Source organism: Triticum dicoccoides, chromosome 2A, assembly GCF_002162155.2.
Source record: "Triticum dicoccoides isolate Atlit2015 ecotype Zavitan chromosome 2A, WEW_v2.0, whole genome shotgun sequence".
Taxonomy (NCBI): domain Eukaryota; kingdom Viridiplantae; phylum Streptophyta; class Magnoliopsida; order Poales; family Poaceae; genus Triticum; species Triticum dicoccoides.
The window spans coordinates 333,007,682-333,012,700 of NC_041382.1; positions in this window are offsets into that span (position 1 = coordinate 333,007,682).

Here is a 5,019-nt window from a genome sequence, read left to right on the forward strand (position 1 = left end):
GTACACACCTTTTGTGAGAGACACACATGAATCGGAATTTATTATAATACTCTATGTTCTTCACTTATATCTTTTGAGCTAGAAAATTTTGCTCTAGTGCTTCACTTATATCTTTTTAGAGCACGGTGGTGGTTTTATTTTATAGAAATTATTGATCTCTCATGCTTCACTTATATTATTTTGAGAGTCTTATAGAACAACATGGTAGTTTTCTTTGGCTATAAAATTAGTCCTAATATGATAGGCATCCAATATGGGTATAACAAAACTATCATAAAAAGTGCATTGAATACTATGAGAAGTTTGATACTTGATGATTGTTTTTAGATATAAAGATGGTGACATTAGAGTCATGCTAGTTGAGTAGTTGTGAATTTGAGAAATACTTGTGTTAAAGTTTGTGATTCCCGTAGCATGCACGTATGGTGAACCATTATGTGATGAAGTCGGAACATGATTTATTTATTGATTTTCTTCCTTATGAGTGGCGGTCGGGGACGGGCGATGGTCTTTTCCTACCAATCTATCACCCTAGGAGCATGCGTGTAGTACTTTGTTTCGATAACTAATAGATTTTTGCAATAAGTATGTGAGTTCTTATGATTAATGTTGAGTCCATGGATTATACACACTCTCACCCTTCCACCATTGCTAGCCTCTCTAGTACCGCACAACTTTCGCCGGTACCATAAACCCACCTTACAACTTCCTCAAAACATCCACCATACCTACCTATTATGGCATTTCCATATCCATTCCGAGATATATTGCCATGCAACTTACCATCGTTCTGTTTATTATGACGCACTTCATCATTGTCATATTGCTTTGCATGGTCATGTAGTTGACATCGTATTTGTGGCAAAGCCACCATTCATAATTCTTTCATACATGTCACTCTTGATTCATTGCACATCCCGGTACACCATTGGAGGCATTCACGTAGAGTCATATTTTGTTCTAGTATCAAGCTGTAATTTTTGAGTTGTAAGTAAATAAAAGTGTGATGATCATCATTATTAGAGCATTGTCCCAAGTGAGGAATGGATGATGGAGACTATGATTCCCCCACCAGTAGGGATGAGACTCCAGACGAAAAAATAAAAAAAGGAAAAAAAGAGGCCATAAAAAAAGAAGGCCCAAAAAAAGAAATGAGAGAAAAAGAGAGAAGGGACAATGTTACTATCCTTTTACCACACTTGTGCTTCAAAGTACCACCGTGATCTTCATGATAGAGAGTCTCCTATGTTGTCACTTTCATATACTAGTGGGAATTTTACATTATATAACTTGGCTTGTATATTCCAATGATGGGCTTCCTCAAAATGCCCTAGATCTTCGTGAGCAAGCAAGTTGGATGCACACCCACTTAGTTTATTTTTGAGCTTTCATACACTTATAGCTCTAGTGCATCCGTTGCATGGCAATCCTTGCTCACTCACATTGATATCTATTGATGGGCATCTCCATAGCTCGTTGATACGCCTAGTTGATGTGAGACTATCTTATCCGTTTGTCTTCTCCACAACCACCATTCTTCTCCACAACCACCATTCTATTCCACCTATAGTGCTATGTCCATGGATCACGCTCATATATTGCGTGAAGATTGAAAAAGTTTGAGAACACCAAAAGTATGAAACAATTGCTTGGCTTGTCATCGGGGTTGTGCATGATTTAAATACTTTGTGTGGTGAAGATAGAGCATAGCCAGACTATATGATTTTGTCGGGATAACTTTCTTTGGCCATGTTGTTTTGAGAAGACATGATTGCTTTGTTAGTATGCTTGAAGTATTATTATTTTTATGTCAATATTAAACTTTTGTCTTGAATCTTTCGGATTTGAACATTCATGCCACAATAAATAAAATTACATTAAGAATTATGCTAGGTAGCATTCCACATCAAAAATTATGTTTTTATCATTTACCTACTCGAGGACAAGTAGGAATTAAGCTTGGGGATGCTTGATACGTCTCCAGCGTATCTATAATTTTTGATTGTTCCATGCTATTATATTATCTGTTTTGGATGTTTAATGGGCTTTAAATTACCTTTTTATATTATTTTTGGTACTAACCTACTAACCAAAGGCCCAGTGCAAATTGTTGTTTTTTTTGCCTATTTCAGTGTTTCATAGAAAAGGAATATCAAACGGAATATAAAAGGAATGAAACCTTCGGGAGAGTTATTTTTGGAACAAACATGATCCAGAAGACTTGGAGTGGACGTCAAGAGAGAAGCGAGGAGGCCATGAGGAAGGGAGGCGCGCCCAGGGGGTAGGCGCGCCTGAGGGAGTCCTGGAGTAAGGGGTCCTCGGGCGTCCGACCTATTAGACATGGGCCAGACTGATGGGCTGTGAAGATACAAAGGCCGAAGACTCTACCCGTGTTCGGGTGGGACTCTCCTTGGCGTGGAAGGCAAGCTTGGCGACCAAACATGAAGATTCCTTTCTCTGTAACCGACCTTATGTAACCTTAGATCCCTCCGGTGTCTATATAAACCGGAGGGCTAGGTCCGTAGAGGGAGATTCCTGATAATCATAGTCGGACAGGCTAGACTTTTAGGGTTTAGCCATTACGATCTCGTGGTATATCAACTCTTGTAATACTCATATTCATCAAGATCAATCAAGAAGGAAGTAGGGTATTACCTCCATAGAGAGGGCCCGTACCTGGGTAAACATTGTGTCCCCTGTCTCCTGTTACCATCGACCTTAGACACACAGTTCGGGACCCCCTACCCGAGATTCGTCGGTTTCGACACCGACATTGGTGCTTTCATTGAGAGTTCCGCTGTGAAGTCGAAAGATAGGATCGATGGATCGCCTTATTCTGGCCCCAGGCCAAACCCTCCGGCTGGGCGGCTTCACCATGACCGCCCGTTCAGCCATTAAGCCAACGATGACTTCTCAGGTCATCGAAAATCCCCTCCATGTTGACTCCAAGTACTCCAAGCAGATGAATCTGGCGGAGTTGTCGTCTTTAAACGAACTCCTAGATAACATCGCCGCCCTGGGGGTTGCCACAGACTATTATCGGATTGGGCTTAAACCCGACCAGAGAGAAATTAAAGCTCCACCGATCACCCATCAAATAGCGGTAGTAGAGGAGCAAGACGACAACTCTTCCTCTATATTGAGGATGAACTATGTTCGGATCTCCGAGCTTGAAGAGCCGGACACCTACGTGCAAAAAGACATGCCTTGTCCTCTGAACATAGAATCGGACGACAAGCCCAAAAAATCAGTTGACATCCCGGAGCCCGAACCATTAAGTTCGGAAGTTCTTCAAACTCCAGATCCTAAATTGGGCCAGGGTTCGGATTTCAAACCACCCACCCACCTAGATATAAGTGCTCTCATGGGCATACAACTACAGTCTCAGGAAACGGTCCACCACTTCTGGGCCAGATTCCTCCTTATCAAAGATAAGATTAAAGATTGCCGCGACGAAGACGCGATCTCGGCGTTCTGCAACAATTGCACGGATGAAGGAATCCTCAACGCCATTAACCGTCGTCGCGTATCACGCTTCGCAGACTTGGCAACCATAGTATACATGTACTGCGCAATGGAAAGCGCCTGGAAAACTCAAGCATCTTGCTGGGAACTGCCAGTTTCCACCCAACCCCTCGTTAAGGTGAAAAGGACGCACCCTCGTGGCACGCCCGACCCAATCGCAAAGAAATATAAGCCCGTTACGGGACACAAAACTGTTCTGGAGGGATGGCTCGATGGACCATGCAAGTTACAGGCAACACCAGATACTATATCAACCCACAGCCTTAGAGCTTGTTGGATACTCCGGCAGGTGGCCAAGAGCGGCGAGGATATCCTCACAAAAAACACCCCAGAGTAGTATCCCCCAGAAGACGACGACCTCAGAGTATTGACGGTCTTCGAGATTTTCTCTTCAAACAATAAGCGCAAAAGGGCACCCCGCAACCTCGCCGAAGTCTGCCAAATCGCAGCAACAAATTAACCCTTGGAACGACACGGCCATAACCTTCAATGCCGACGACGAACCAAAATTCAGGACAATCCGGGCACCAGTTGCCTTGGTCGTCAGTCCGATTGTGGACGGCTTTCGGCTCACCAAGGTTCTCATGGACGATGGCAGCAGACTAAACCTCATTACGAGGATACACTCAGAAAAATGGAAATAGACAGGAGCCGCATCGGGCAAAGTAGCACAACCTTCCGAGGAATTATTCCCAGACAAGAGGCACGATGCACAGGAAAAATCATGCTCAACGTGGTATTCGGCACATCGGAGAACTACCGGACTGAAGAATTAACCTTCCAAGTGGCCCCTTTCAACAGTGGATATCACGCCCTATTGGGGCGAGATGCGTTTATATGCTTCCAAGCTATATCTCACTACGGGTATATGAAGCTCAAGATGCCTGGGCCCAATGGCATAATCACTCTAGCCAGTGATCCAGACATAGCACTCTGCGCCGAAAATAAAACCGCATCCCTGGACCTTGAGGCATTATCTGAAGCCCTCGCGGCCGAAGAATTAACCGCATTATGCTCCACAGTGGATAGGGACGATGTAATCCTAGACAAACGACCCAAATCCACCTCCTTCAAACCAACAGAAGAAATAGTCAAATTTGAAGTCCATCCAACGCCCCCCAAGAAGACAGCATCTATCGGGGCACAACTAGACCCAACGGTCGACACCGCGCTACGAGAGTTTCTGCACGAGAACTGGGATATATTTGCCTGGCACCCTTCTGATATGCCAGGAATGCCACGCAGATTGGCCGAACACGGCCTCAGTATATTGAAGGGATATAAACCAGTCAAGCAAACACTATGGCGCTTTTCCGAACCTGAACGTCAAGCTATGGGGGAGGAGCTAGCCAAACTAATCGAGGCCGGATTCATTAGAGAAATAGAACACCCGGACTAGCTAGCAAACTTGGTGATGGTGCCAAAGAAGGATAAATCCTGGCACCTGTGCGTTGATTTCAAGGACCTCAATAAGGCCTGCCATAAGGATCCCTC